The sequence below is a fragment of the Anabrus simplex genome, chromosome 2 (genome assembly GCF_040414725.1).
Source record: "Anabrus simplex isolate iqAnaSimp1 chromosome 2, ASM4041472v1, whole genome shotgun sequence".
In the NCBI taxonomy this organism is placed as follows: domain Eukaryota; kingdom Metazoa; phylum Arthropoda; class Insecta; order Orthoptera; family Tettigoniidae; genus Anabrus; species Anabrus simplex.
The window spans coordinates 822,225,931-822,242,230 of NC_090266.1; positions in this window are offsets into that span (position 1 = coordinate 822,225,931).

The following is a 16,300-nucleotide window of genomic DNA, read 5'->3' on the forward strand; positions in this document are numbered from 1 at the left end:
CATTGATTGATGCGTTCAGATCACGAAACAAGTAGAACCGAACACTGTACAACATGTTAAGGGATACCTTTGTTTAGATTGAAACTAACAAGACTAACACTTCAAATGATTTGCTTAGTACGAAAATAAAAATATATATACCGCGTAGCTAACTCGTTCATCACACTGCTAAGACGCTTAGTAATTGTGAATACACTCATACGAAAATCAAGAAAGCACACTGCGTAGCCAACTCGCTCGGCTCACTCGCTTAGTATTTGCAACACACACGGATAAGAATGTTCCGAGATACTTACATGTTTTTTAAGGGAGGGTGAAAGATCATAAATTATATGTACACATGTTGTCTCCTCCAAGTTGTAAGATGAAATAGACGCAGTACTGCGAGTTTCCGCTCTAGCTGGCGAACGGAAGTAGCATGATATCTCAGCAAAAAAAAAAAAATAATACGCGTGAGCTTGCAAGTCAGACACAATGATGGATACCGCGATTCAAATCCTGGTAACTTATGCCGTCGGGAAGGGTATCCGGCGAGCATCTAGCTGTAAATCCTCGATTCTCGACAGATTCTTAATCCGAGTTCTTTGACGTCAGGAAGGGCAACCGGTTGAAAACAATTATCGAACACGCATCGCGAAGGCAAGAGTGTGCAGCGATATGCTTGTTTAGACTTGCTGATTACGAAAAGAAACATAACAAGACTTGAGTCTTAAAACAAGTTCTTGCGATTTAAAATCTTAGTCAGGAAGGGCATCCAGCAGTAAAACAATAGTTCGTGATTTAAAATCTAGCAGTAAAACCCCCGATTCTCGACAGATTCTTAATCCGAGTTCTTTGACGTCAGGAAGGGCAACTAGTTGAAAACAATTATCGAACACGCATCGCGAAGGCAAGAGTGTGCAGCGATATGCTTGTTTAGACTTGCAGATTACGAAAAGAAACATAACAAGACTTGAGTCTTAAAACAAATTCTTGCGATTTAAAATCTTAGTCAGGAAGGGCATCCAGCAGTAAAACAATAGTTCGTGATTTAAAATCTAGCAGTAAAACCCCCGATTCTCGACAGATTCTTAATCCGAGTTCTTTGACGTCAGGAAGGGCAACCGGTTGAAAACAATTATCGAACACGCATCGCGAAGGCAAGAGTGTGCAGCGATATGCTTGTTTAGACTTGCAGATTACGAAAAGAAACATAACAAGACCTGAGTCTTAAAACAAATTCTTGCTATTTAAAATCTTAGTCAGGAAGGGCATCCAGCAGTAAAACAATAGTTCGTGATTTAAAATCTAGCAGTAAAACCCCCGATTCTCGACAGATTCTTAATCCGAGTTCTTTGACGTCAGGAAGGGCAACTAGTTGAAAACAATTATCGAACACGCATCGCGAAGGCAAGAGTGTGCAGCGATATGCTTGTTTAGACTTGCAGATTACGAAAAGAAACATAACAAGACTTGAGTCTTAAAACAAATTCTTGCGATTTAAAATCTTAGTCAGGAAGGGCATCCAGCAGTTAAACAATAGTTCGTGATTTAAAATCTAGCAGTAAAACCCCCGATTCTCGACAGATTCTTAATCCGAGTTCTTTGACGTCAGGAAGGGCAACCGGTTGAAAACAATTATCGAACACGCATCGCGAAGGCAAGAGTGTGCAGCGATATGCTTGTTTAGACTTGCAGATTACGAAAAGAAACATAACAAGACTTGAGTCTTAAAACAAATTCTTGCGATTTAAAATCTTAGTCAGGAAGGGCATCCAGCAGTAAAACAATAGTTCGTGATTTAAAATCTAGCAGTAAAACCCCCGATTCTCGACAGATTCTTAATCCGAGTTCTTTGACGTCAGGAAGGGCAACTAGTTGAAAACAATTATCGAACACGCATCGCGAAGGCAAGAGTGTGCAGCGATATGCTTGTTTAGACTTGCAGATTACGAAAAGAAACATAACAAGACTTGAGTCTTAAAACAAATTCTTGCGATTTAAAATCTTAGTCAGGAAGGGCATCCAGCAGTAAAACAATAGTTCGTGATTTAAAATCTAGCTGTAAAACCCCCGATTCTCGACAGATTCTTAATCCGAGTTCTTTGACGTCAGGAAGGGCAACCGGTTGAAAACAATTATCGAACACGCATCGCGAAGGCAAGAGTGTGCAGCGTAATGCTTGTTTAGACTTGCAGATTACGAAAAGAAACATAACAAGACTTGAGTCTTAAAACAAATTCTTGCGATTTAAAATCTTAGTCAGGAAGGGCATCCAGCAGTAAAACAATAGTTCGTGATTTAAAATCTAGCTGTAAAACCCCCGATTCTCGACAGATTCTTAATCCGAGTTCTTTGACGTCAGGAAGGGCAACCGGTTGAAAACAATTATCGAACACGCATCGCGAAGGCAAGAGTGTGCAAAGGACAACTCAACAAATTCTTGCGATTTAAACACATTTTTATTCCCAAGAGAATCGAACCCGAGACTACCGGGTGAGAGGCATGCATACTGTAGGCTATGGGTTTGTTCTACTGTCCATGAAGTCGTATCAGCGCAGAGCGAGCAGCGGAATGCGTGTGTTAGCTGAAATTGTACACGTATCTTCCGGCTCGGCCTTGAACGAGGACACTGATAATCGGCTTGTAACTCGCGAACGTCTTCTTAGCTGAGTACCATTCAAGCTCTTAAAACACAGTACTAATTAAGGTTGTAAAATATTCTGAAATAGTCCTCCTCTGTAGTGTAGTAGTTAGCTGCTACCCTCGGAGGTCCGAGTTCGATTCCCGGCTCTGCCACGGAATGTGTAGCATTTAGCCTATGTAAGTTCCTAACGTAAAATATCATGATTGTACGGAGAGGTTAAAACACACACAGTGCCTACTCCTATCGAAAGAACCTGCACGGTACCGGCATGTATGCTTCTCCTGGTGAAGGAGCATGCACATGGTTTAACGCCTCCTATTAACAGCCCTTACTTAATGCTGGCTTTTTTGCACACCCCGCCTCACACCATAGTTTTACGACCGGCTGCCCTTCCTGACTAGGATTTTAAATCGCAAGAATTTGTTGAGTTGCCCTTCCTGACGCAAAACTGGCAGTATCTAACCTCTTACACGGAATGTGTAGCATTTAGCCTATGTAAGTTCCTAACGTAAAATATCATGATTGTACGGAGAGGTTAAAACACACACAGTGCCTACTCCTATCGAAAGAACCTGCACGGTACCGGCATGTAGGCTTCTCCTGGTGAAGGAGCATGCACATGGTTTAACGCCTCCTATCAACAGCCCTTACTTAATGCTGGCTTTTTTGCACACCCCGCCTCACACCATAGTTTTACGACCGGCTGCCCTTAATGACTAGGATTTTAAATCGCAAGAATTTGTTGAGTTGCCCTTCCTGACGCAAAACTAGCAGTATCTAACCTCTTACACGGAATGTGTAGCATTTAGCCTATGTAAGTTCCTAACGTAAAATATCATGATTGTACGGAGAGGTTAAAACACACACAGTGCCTACTCCTATCGAAAGAACCTGCACGGTACCGGCATGTAGGCTTCTCCTGGTGAAGGAGCATGCACATGGTTTAACGCCTCCTATCAACAGCCCTTACTTAATGCTGGCTTTTTTTCACACCCCGCCTCACACCATAGTTTTACGACCGGCTGCCCTTCCTGACTAGGATTTTAAATCGCAAGAATTTGTTGAGTTGCCCTTCCTGACGCAAAACTGGCAGTATCGATCGATAGGATTTAATAGGCTCAGAACTCTAGCGTGGCCCTTCCTGACTAAGATTTTAAATCGCAAGAATTTGTTTTAAGACTCAAGTCTTGTTATGTTTCTTTTCGTAATCTGCAAGTCTAAACAAGCATATCGCTGCATACTCTTGCCTTCGCGATGCGTGTTCGATAATTGTTTTCAACTAGTTGCCCTTCCTGACGTCAAAGAACTCGGATTAAGAATCTGTCGAGAATCGGGGGTTTTACTGCTAGATTTTAAATCACGAACTATTGTTTTACTGCTGGATGCCCTTCCTGACTAAGATTTTAAATCGCAAGAATTTGTTTTAAGACTCAAGTCTTGTTATGTTTCTTTTCGTAATCTGCAAGTCTAAACAAGCATATCGCTGCACACTCTTGCCTTCGCGATGCGTGTTCGATAATTGTTTTCAACCGGTTGCCCTTCCTGACGTCAAAGAACTCGGATTAAGAATCTGTCGAGAATCGGGGGTTTTACTGCTAGATTTTAAATCACGAACTATTGTTTTACTGCTGGATGCCCTTCCTGACTAAGATTTTAAATCGCAAGAATTTGTTTTAAGACTCAAGTCTTGTTATGTTTCTTTTCGTAATCTGCAAGTCTAAACAAGCATATCGCTGCACACTCTTGCCTTCGCGATGCGTGTTCGATAATTGTTTTCAACTAGTTGCCCTTCCTGACGTCAAAGAACTCGGATTAAGAATCTGTCGAGAATCGGGGGTTTTACTGCTAGATTTTAAATCACGAACTATTGTTTTACTGCTGGATGCCCTTCCTGACTAAGATTTTAAATCGCAAGAATTTGTTTTAAGACTCAAGTCTTGTTATGTTTCTTTTCGTAATCAGCAAGTCTAAACAAGCATATCGCTGCACACTCTTGCCTTCGCGATGCGTGTTCGATAATTGTTTTCAACCGGTTGCCCTTCCTGACGTCAAAGAACTCGGATTAAGAATCTGTCGAGAATCGAGGATTTACAGCTAGATGCTCGCCGGATACCCTTCCCGACGGCATAAGTTACCAGGATTTGAATCGCGGTATCCATCATTGTGTCTGACTTGCAAGCTCACGCGTATTATTTTTTTTTTTTTGCTGAGATATCATGCTACTTCCGTTCGCCAGCTAGAGCGGAAACTCGCAGTACTGCGTCTATTTCATCTTACAACTTGGAGGAGACAACATGTGTACATATAATTTATGATCTTTCACCCTCCCTTAAAAAACATGTAAGTATCTCGGAACATTCTTATCCGTGTGTGTTGCAAATACTAAGCGAGTGAGCCGAGCGAGTTGGCTACGCAGTGTGCTTTCTTGATTTTCGTATGAGTGTATTCACAATTACTAAGCGTCTTAGCAGTGTGATGAACGAGTTAGCTACGCGGTATATATATTTTTATTTTCGTACTAAGCAAATCATTTGAAGTGTTAGTCTTGTTAGTTTCAATCTAAACAAAGGTATCCCTTAACATGTTGTACAGTGTTCGGTTCTACTTGTTTCGTGATCTGAACGCATCAATCAATGTTCTGATTACATGTTGTATCGAGTGCAGTGTTCAATTCTAGTCTTGTTATGTTTCAAGCCGATCTTCTTAGAACAAAGGTATCCCCTAACATGTTTTACAGTGTTCGGTTCTACTTGTTTCGTGATCTGAACACATCAATCATTGTTCTGATCGCATGTAACGACATCGAGTGCAGTGTTCAATTCTAGTCTTGTTATGTTTCAATCTAAACAAAGGTATCCCCTAACATGTTGTACAGCGTTCGATTCTACTTATGTAGTGTTCTGAACACACCAGACAATGTTTTAATCACATGTTGAAGTTAACGACATCGAGTACAGTGTTCGATTCTACTTATTTTGTGTTCTGAACACATCAATCAATCAATGTGCAGTGTTCAATTCTAGTCTTGTTATGTTTCAATCTAAACAAAGGTATCCCCTAATACAGCGTTCGATTCTACTTATGTAGTGTTCTGAACACACCACACAATGTTTTAATCACATGTTGTATCGAGTACAGTGTTCTGAACACATCAATCAATGTTCTGATCACATGTTGTATCGAGTACTGGCTGTCTCATAAGGAGCTATGTATAGCCGCCATCTTGCATCCGCCATCTTGCGCAAGCATCCTTAGGGCGTCTCTAGTCATGGATCCTTAAGCCGCCTCATAAGAGCAACCACCATCTCGCGCAAGCATCCCTCATAAGGAGCCTTGTATAACCGCCATCTTGCGCAAGCACCCCAAGGGCGTCTATGTATAGCGATCATCTTGCATAAGCACCTTTAAGGAGTCATGTATAGTCACCATCTTGTGCAATTAGCGTCGAGAGAGGACTGATGTAGAATTTTTCTTTTTAAATTATCCGCCACCACATAGAGTGTAGCACTGAGGTTTGCGATGTAAGATGGTGGATGACAGCTGCGCGTAGCACGTAGAATTTGCCGCCACCACATAGATGGCAGCACGGTGCTCTCTTGATTAAAGATGGCGGATGACAGCTAACAGAACTTTTCAAATTGCCCGCTATTACAGAGAGCAGCACGGTGCTCTGTTCATTAAAAGATGGCGGATGACAGGTGATGAAATTGCCTGCATGATAGCAGCACCGTGCTCTATTGATTAAAGATGGTGGATGATAGCTGTCATAAAAAGCACGTGGCTTTGTTTACTAAACAAGAGCACATAGATTTTTTTCAAATTGCCGCCACCACATTTCAAAGGTATCTAGCTAAAGAGCGCAGCACTGAGGTTTGTGATGCAAGATGGCGGATGACAGCTGTCAGAAAAAAGCACGTGAGTTTGTTTCCAAACAAGAGCATGTAGAATTTGCCGCCACCACATAGAGGGCAGCACGGTGCTCTCATGATTAAAGATGGCTGCTGTCACGTGGAATTGCCTGCCACCACAAAAGAGGGTAGCACGGTGCTCAAAGATGACTGCTATCAAAAAGCATTTTTCAAATTATCCGCCACCACATTTCAAAGGTAAGTAGCTAAAGAGGGCACCACTGTGCTCTATAGATTAAAGATGGTGGATGACAGCTGTCAAAAAGCACGTGGATTTGTTTATCTCGCGCTAGTAAGGTTAAGTTGGTAGCACTAAGGTTTAAGCCCGTTAAGATGGCAGCACTGCGGATGACAGCTGTGACGAATTTACATCTACTACGATAAAGAGGGCAGCACTGTGCTCTATAGATTAAAGATGGCGGATGACAGCTGACAAAAAAGCACGTGAGTTTGTTTACTAAACAAGAGCACGTGGAATTTGTCGCCACCACATTTCAAAGGTAAGTAGCTAAAGAGGGCAGCACTGTGCTCTATAGATTAAAGATGGCAGATGGTAGCTGTCGAAAAAGCACGTGAGTTTGTTTCCAAACAAGAGCACGTGGAATTTTTCAATTTGCCGCCACCACATAGAGGGTAGCACTGTTCTCTCTAGATTAAAGATGGCTGCTTGTCGAAAAGCATTTTTCAAATTATCCGCCACCACATTTCAAAGGTAAGTAGCTAAAGAGGGCAGCACTGTGCTCAAAGATGGCGGATGACAGCTATCAAAAAAGCACGTGGCTGTCAAAAAGCACGTGGATTTGTTTATCTCGAGCTAGTGAGGTTAAGTTGGTAGCACTAAGGTTTAGGTCTGTCAAGATGGCAGCACTGCCGATGATAGGTGATGAAAGAGGGCAGCACGGTGCTCTGTAGTTTAAAGATGGCGGATGACAGCTGTCAAAAAAGCACGTGGCTGTCAAAAGCACGTGGCTTTGTTTACCACACGCTAGTTAGGTTAAGTTGGTACTACTGAGGTTTAGGCCCGTCAAGATGGCAGTACTGAGGTTAGCGATGCGTTGTTGTCGATGACAGCTGTCAAAAAGCACGTGGCTTTGTTTACAAATCTGTCAAAAAGCACGTGGCTGTCAAAAAGCACGTGGATTTGTTTATCTCGCACTAGTTAGGTTAAGTTGGCACTACTGAGGTTTAGGCCCGTCAAGATGGCAGTACTGAGGTTAGCGATGCGTTGTTGTCTGTCAAAAAGCACGTGGCTGTCAAAAAACACGTGGCTTTGTTTACCTCATGCTAGTTAGGTTAAGTTGGCACTAGTGAGGTTTAGGCCCGTCAAGATGGCAGCAGTGAGGTTAGCGTTGCGTTGTTGTCGATGACAGCTGTCAAAAAGCACGTGGTTTTGTTTACAAATTCAAATCTCGCGCCAAAATTCAAATTTCCCGCCAAAATTCAAATTTCCCGCGGGCGGCGGAGGCGGAGGCGGCGGCGGAGGAGGCGGCGGAGGAGGCGGCGGGAGGAGGAGGAGGCGCCCGAACTCTCCCATTATACTACTATCATGAACATTCTTCTTCTTCTTCTACCGCTTTTCCCACACGTGTGGGGTCGCGGGTGCGAACTGTGTCGAACATATGTATTTGGCCCAGTTTTACGCCCGGATTCCCTCCCTGATTCCAACCCAGTGTGGAAGGGATGTAATCACTATGGCGTATTTCTGTAGTGGTCGGTAGTGTATTGTCTGAATATGAAGAGGAAAGTGTTGGCGCAGACACAAAAATCCAGTCCCAGAGCGAGAAAAAATGAAATCGCACGAGATTACAATCCCCGACTCGACCAGGAATCGAAGCCGGGACCCACTGAACCGAAGGCCTCAACGCTGATCATTCAGCAAATGAGTCGGACGAGTTCAATACAAACTATTCTTTCTTTATCAATATTCGCTGTAATGTGTATTCTTTGTCTTCGGACAGCCTCTAGGTGGAGGAAAAATTTCGAATATAATAATAATAATAATAATAATAATAATAATAATAATAATAATAATAATAATAATAATAATAATAATAATAGCCGTCTAAGCGGTGGAGGTGCAGCGTGCTTGCCTTTTACTCGGAGGCCCCGGGTTCGATTCTCGGCCAGGTCAGGGAATTTTACCTGGATCTGAGGGCTGGTTCGAGGTTCACCCAGCACACGTGATTAAAATTGAGGAGCTATATGACGGTGAGATGGCGGCCTCGGTCTAGAAGGCCAAGGATAACAGCTGAGAGGATTCGTTGTGCTGACCATATTGCACCTTATAATCTACAGTCCTCCGGGCTGAGCAGCGGTCGCTTGGTAGTCCATGGCCCTTCGAGGCTGTTGTACCATGAGGTTTGGTTTGGTTTTAATAATAAAAAGTCCATGTTGATCGATTCGAGAAAAGTAGCTAAGAATACATTGTTTTAAAGGACGTTCCCACTCGATTATCACACTCCTATAATCTGTGTTGATATGATATCTGTCCCTGTGTTGGGCTATGCATTTGTACGTAAACATTGATGACCTTATGAATGAAAGTGCTACTCTTCTCTCGCAGTCGCGGATGAACACCAACTGGGTAGAGAGTATTAATTTGTTGTAATCATAAGTAATACATGCAGTTATTTTTGTATAATATAAATTATTATAATACATCTAAAAATGTTTCAAAATTATTTAAGTATTCTTACTAATATATAGCATAACACCGAGCGAGTTGGCTGTGTGGTGAGGGGCGTATAGCTGTGATCTTGCATTCGGGAGATAATGGGTTCGAACCCCACTGTCGGCAACTCTGAAGATGGTTTTCTGTGGTTTGCCCATTTTTTTGCTATTGGCTTTACGTCGCACCGACACAGGTAGGTCCTATGGCGACGATGGGGCAGGACAGGACTGGAACTGGGAAGGAAGCGGCCGTGGCCTTCATTAAGGTACAGCCCCAGCATTTGCCTGGTGTGAAAATGGGGAAACCACGTAAAAACGTCTTCAGGGCTGCCGACAGTGGGGTTCGGACCCACTATCTCCCGAATACTGGATACTGGCCGCACTTATTTCCCCATTTTTACACCAGACAAATGCTGGGGATGTACGTTAATTAAGGCCAAGGCTGCTTCCTTCCCACTCCTAGCCCTTTCTTATCCCTTCGTCGCTATAAGACATCCGCATGCATATCCTTGCTACTAGCTACGAATACATGCATCACCTTTAGAATTCTTTTCCCACATTCCTCTTATAAAATTACATAGTTTTGCTGGTCTCCTTGGTGTCTTCCATTGTTTGCTTAATAACCTAACAAGAATGTCAAGTTCAGGATCATTTTCGATTTTACCTATCTCCTTCCCATCTACATATACAGTACTGTATAATACATTAATTGTATAAATTAATATAATTTGTCTCTGATCTTTCCTGTTGCATTACAGTCTCTTACTAAGTGTGGCACTTCCTTATCTTTACTGCATAAAGTGCATCGATTATTCCTCATTTTTTTGTGTTTTGGCTTTATTCTTACATACTCCCATCAGCCACCAAGTTATCCCTCTCATTTCATTTCTAGTAAACATTTCAGTTCTTCCTGCCATATTTTTACTTATTTTACTAAATTCAAAATGTGTCCCCTTGCTATTATATTCTATCGTTGTTGTTTATATGACCTGTTTATTAGTTACATCTACCATACCAGCATTCGCAATAGTTCAAATAGGAAACCACTCCTAGGATAACCAATCACTCATTTTTACACTAAATGCACTAATTGAAGCTGTTGCACTCCGTTTCAGTTTCTTACGTCATCTTAAATTTCTAAGCATAGCAAAGAATCGAACCCGGCCAGTCAAGTTGTAACAAACTGCATTAGACTTTCGACAACGTCATCAAATGTTAAGGCTAAGCTGGACTAATGAATTTAAGATCCCACTTAGAGGCTACTTATTTGGTCTGCATAGAACAAACTATCAGTTGAACAGCTCTGCTCCTAAAATACGAGACTGCTCAGCTGTAAAATATTCTCAGAGGAAATTCCCACATAACTAAGGATATATTTCTAAATATTCATTTGCTAATGTATTATTTGCGGAATTATTTGCAAAAATTGATGTGATGGCTTAAAATGAGATGATGTCTGCTTCTTTCTCACTGAATCACGCCAAACTATGCGGCCAATTGAGTTGAAATTTGGTATGGCAAGCCTATATCCCAGATATTCAGTTCAACGAAGGACTATTGTAAATTGTCAATAATTAACCATTTTAAAGTGGCAGCCATTAATATGTGGATATGTAGTGAATTTGCGCATGTTTTTTTCGCTAAAATCAAAATAATAAGCAATGTATTTTGGCAACGTTAGATAGGAAAGATATAGAATTTTGGCAGGTAGTGGACATGGCCGTATTTGAGATACAGCCCCGAAATTTTTTATTGTGAAAATGGAAAGCCAGGGCTGACAACTGTGTGGTTTGAACTCACCATCTTCCGAATGCAAACTTACAGTTATACGCCCAATAGGCGTAGCCAACTCGCACAGTAATTTCGAAAGAAAATATTTCTTAATACCATGCAGTTCACTTGGAAAACAAGTTTCCGTAGTACGGATTCCATATAAAGCTGAAAGTCCCATGACTTACGACTAAACACCATATGCGGTAGCTCAGACGCTTGAGCGCTGGCTTTGTGAGCTCAAGTTGGCGTGTTCGATATCGGCTCAATCCGGTGGTATTTGAAGTTTCTCAAATACGCCAGCCTCATGTCGGTAGATTTACCGGCACGTGAGAGGACTCCTATGGGACGAGATTACGGCACCACGGCGTCTCCGAAAACCGCAAAAGTAATTAGAGGGTCATTAAACTAATAAAATTATTCATTATTGCTTGTGACTATGGGTTTATATCGAGCGGAGTTGCCTCACATGTTAAGGTGCTACGGCTATAGAGCCATGCTGCTGGTTCGAACCCCACCGTCGGCTGTCCTGAGGATGACTTTCTGTGATTTCCCAATTTCACTTCCAGGCAAATTCCGGGGCAGTTCCAATTCATAGGCCACAGCCGATTTCTTCCATCTCCTTATTCAGTTTCATTCACTTCATCTTCATGGTCTCTTCAACTGAGGTTAGAGTTAGGAAGGGTATCTGGTCGTAAGAACTTGCCATATCTATATAAATAAAATTGTAGGGGGTCCGCTGTCTGTAATTAGTTTTGTTTTGCCGATTTTTAAGATATTTATCCGTTTTAGGTCAACTCAAGACCGAATCGGTGGTTTTTACGTTCCGTGTCTGTTTGTTTGTTTGCCTGTCTGTTTGTCTGTTCCACCATCACGTCGAAACGGCTGGATAGATCTCAACCAAACTTCATATTTAGAGTATACTCATCCCGGGGAAGGTTTCGATATGCATATCATTTTAAAATCTTTGAATACACGGGGGGTTTATAGGAAAACCTGAATGGTTTTTCCACCATCACTACGAAACGGCTGGATAGATCTCAACCAATCTTCATATTTAGAGTATACTCATCCCAGGGAAGGTTTCGATATGCATATCATTTTAAACTCTTTGAATAGACGGGGGGGTTTATAGGAAAACCAGAATGGTTTTCCTCCAGTTTTTCTTATACTATTGATTTTCTGTAAACTTCGTTTACAGTACGTGAAACGTCTCTTCATTATAAACAACTTTCGTTATGTTCATAATTTACCTTACTCTTCACATGACGGAGAAATTTACAATTTTCCGCTGGTATCATGCTCTGCATTGAGTGACCGACAGACCGACAACGAACCTACAGGTTACCATAGCAACGTCTCTGACTACATGACAGCAGGGAAGTAACGTATTGCCATTTTCCTCATCATGCTTTTAAATTCGTGGTTGTTCCTTGGGTAGAAGGCAAGAGAGGCGTCAATCAGCCTATCTGCGGGATATTGGCGGAATATCGTTGGATGTTATAACCGCCCTCGAATAGATTAAGTAATAACACCATTAGTCATTTTCTTATTATTTGTTTACCTAGGAATCACTGGACCTAAATTTCTCCTCTGTTACCGCTTTATTACACTGACTGACAGAGCAAATGCAACACCAAGAAGGAGTGGTCAGAACTTTATGCCAATTGCAGGGTAGACTGACGTCACTGAGGTATGCTCATGATGTGAAATGCGCCGCTGTGCTGCGCACGTAGCGAACGATAAATGGGACACGGCGTTGGCGAATGGCCCACTTCGTACCGTGATTTCTCAGCCGACAGTCATTGTAGAACGTGTTGTCGTGTGCCACAGGACACGTGTATAGCTAAGAATGCCAGGCCGCCGTCAACGGAGGCATTTCCAGCAGACAGACGACGTTACGAGGGGTATGGTGATCGGGCTGAGAAGGGCAGGTTGGTCGCTTCGTCAAATCGCAGCCGATACCCATAGGGATGTGTCCACGGTGCAGCGCCTGTGGCGAAGATGGTTGGCGCAGGGACATGTGGCACGTGCGAGGGGTCCAGGCGCAGCCCGAGTGACGTCAGCACGCGAGGATCGGCGCATCCGCCGCCAAGCGGTGGCAGCCCCGCACGCCAAGTCAACCGCCATTCTTCAGCATGTGCAAGACACCCTGGCTGTTCCAATATCGACCAGAACAATTTCCCGTCGATTGGTTGAAGGAGGCCTGCACTCCCGGCGTCCGCTCAGAAGACTACCATTGACTCCACAGCATAGATGTGCACGCCTGGCATGGTGCCGGGCTAGAGCGACTTGGATGAGGGAATGGCGGAACGTCATGTTCTCCGATGAGTCACGCTTCTGTTCTGTCAGTGATAGTCACCGCAGACGCGTGTGGCGTCGGCGTGGAGAAAGGTCAAATCCGGCAGTAACTGTGGAGCGCCCTACCGCTAGACAACGCGGCATCATGGTTTGGGGCGCTATTGCGTATGATTCCACGTCACCTCTAGAGCGTATTCAAGGCACATTAAATGCCCACCGCTACGTGCAGCATGTGCTGCGGCCGGTGGCACTCCCGTACCTTCAGGGGCTGCCCAATGCTCTGTTTCAGCAGGATAATGCCCGCCCACACACTGCTCGCATCTCCCAACAGGTTCTACGAGGTGTACAGATGCTTCCTTGGCCAGCGTACTCTCCGGATCTCTCACCAATCGAACACGTGTGGGATCTCATTGGACGCCGTTTGCAAACTCTGCCCCAGCCTCGTACGGACGACCAACTGTGGCAAATGGTTGACAGAGAATGGAGAACCATCCCACAGGACACCATCCGCACTCTTATTGACTCTGTACCTCGATGTGTTTCTGCGTGCATCGCCGCTCGCGGTGGTCCTACATCCTACTGAGTCGATGCCGTGCGCATTGTGTAACCTGCATATCGGTTTGAAATAAACATCAATTATTCGTCCGTGCCGTCTCTGTTTTTTCCCCAACTTTCATCCCTTTCGAACCACTCCTTCTTGGTGTTGCATTTGCTCTGTCAGTCAGTGTATATCCATAACTCACACTAGCATAATTTATCGAGAGGCATTTGATTTTCCAATACATTAACTTGGCATTTACATATTTGTCGTTATTCGGCTGTCCTCAGTTATAATCCATTTTCTATTACTTTCAACTTTCTTAACTGTATTATTTTCTTCCTTAATTACGCCGTATGTACGCGAGTGCTATAAACTACTGGATGTATTTCCACCAAGACTCATATTTAGAATACACCTGTCCTTGATAGGTTTTAGGGCAAATATTGTTTCTAAATCCCTGAACTGATTGGGGGTTTATACGAAACCGAAACAGTGATTTTGCACTTCCACAAAATATACACAACCAACGTTAATTTAAATCTACCTGCCTTGGTAGAAATTAATTTCTAAACCTTTTTTCTCATGTGCATCATTTCGATACGAGGATTAATAAGGGAGATACCATTAACGGACCGTTTTTCTGTACAAGTCTCATCGGACTTAACTCACGAGGGGGTGCGTGTAAAGCGTATTCCTTACAACTTGAAAACTACTGAAGACATTCGAACCAAAATTTATATTTAGCATCCACCTGTCCAAAGGTAGGTTTTAAACGTAAATAACATTTCATGTTCCGGAATGGACTGGCGGTTTATAGGGAACAGAAATGGTGATTTTACTCTTCCACAATATATAGAGAACAAGACCAACCTGACTGGAAATCGACCAAACGTGATGGAATTCCACCTCTAAACCTTTTTTTCATGTGCATTTTTTGGTCAGGGGGATTAATAAGGGAGATATCATGAATGGTCACTTTTGCAGGTTAAATCCATCGGACATAGCCCAAAAGGTGTTTTGCATGGAGCAGATTCCTTATCTATATAAATCAAATCGTAACGACTGTGTGCCTCTACACTGACTATTTTGGCGAAATTTTCGTACAGCTTTCCGTTTAAGGGGTAATAATGACCATCTCCATAATTTTTGGTTTAGTTTGCTGAAAGTCCTAATTTTTACCCGCCTCGCCCAAAATCCAGATTGCGGCATAATCTGCCAGAAGAAAAAGAAGATAATTGAAATGTGACAAAATTATACGTTTTAGCCTGTAACGAACGGAAAACATCCTAGATCATTAAATTTTTCCCTTTTTATCCCCGAAGGATATCGAAATATGCAGGCAATTTTAATGATGGTGCAGACCTTCGGAAATTCCTATCACATAACGGATTGCACAATCTCCATTCAATTTGGAATGATCTACAACCTTGGTCTCATGACTTTTTGCCGTATCTGTATCCCTTTTACGTTTGATTTTTCTCTATTAATCGATGTTAAGTCAATTTGGAATTTTCACATGCATAATTCATACTTTCAGTTACTTATATGAAATACAGAATCATCAAACTCTTCACGAAAAGTGGCCCACCCAGTAGCCATATGTGAGCCAAATGCTATGTATGTAGCTGTCACATAATTATCCTAAAAGTAATGTAATGAGAAATAATCTTACAAAAACGTTACCCTGTTCCATGTTTTTAACTCAATCTGACCCAAGAATAGATGACATATCATAGGACCAGCCATTTAGGCCACTAAATCCGGCGTGTCTTATGGTATAATCCTTTGTCGATATGACGTACGTTTAGTAGCAGTTAATCTGTAAATGAAGTTCTTCAATATTGTAAACACGCATATACTTTCGTATGTCGATCTATTTATATTCACTGATGTCGATTTGTAGCGATCGAGAAAGGGTGGGTCTGCTATTGTAATCAGTACTCCCCACACCGATGTTGACTGGCAGTATGAAAGGGTTCCTTCTCCAACTCCTGTGTAACTGTCATTAGTAAGGAAGGCCTACAATTGTAATGAATAGTTCCCTTCTCGATTTGACTTGCAGAAGGCAAGTGAGCATGCTGTTTTGTTTAAAACTCCCCTACCCGATTGTGTTTGGCAGTAGGGGGTGCCCGCCATTATAAAGAAATGTCCTCATCTAAAATGTGACTGGCATTAAGCATAGTGGCCTGCTATTTTGATGGAAACTCACCAACATGGTGTGACTGGCAGTTAGCTGGCTGGCAGTAGGAAAATGGGCCTGGCATTATAATGATAACTACGCAACTCAATTTCGAGTGATAGTAGGGTAATTGCCTGCCAATATAATAGAAACTCCTCAACTGTAATCTGTCTGGAAGTAGGAAAAGGGGGCTGCCATTTTAACGAAAACTCCCCAAATCGATTCTGTCCGCGTAGTAGGCAATGGGGCCTGCAATTATAATGTAAACTTCCCAACTCGACCGTGAATGCCAGTAGGCAAGTGAG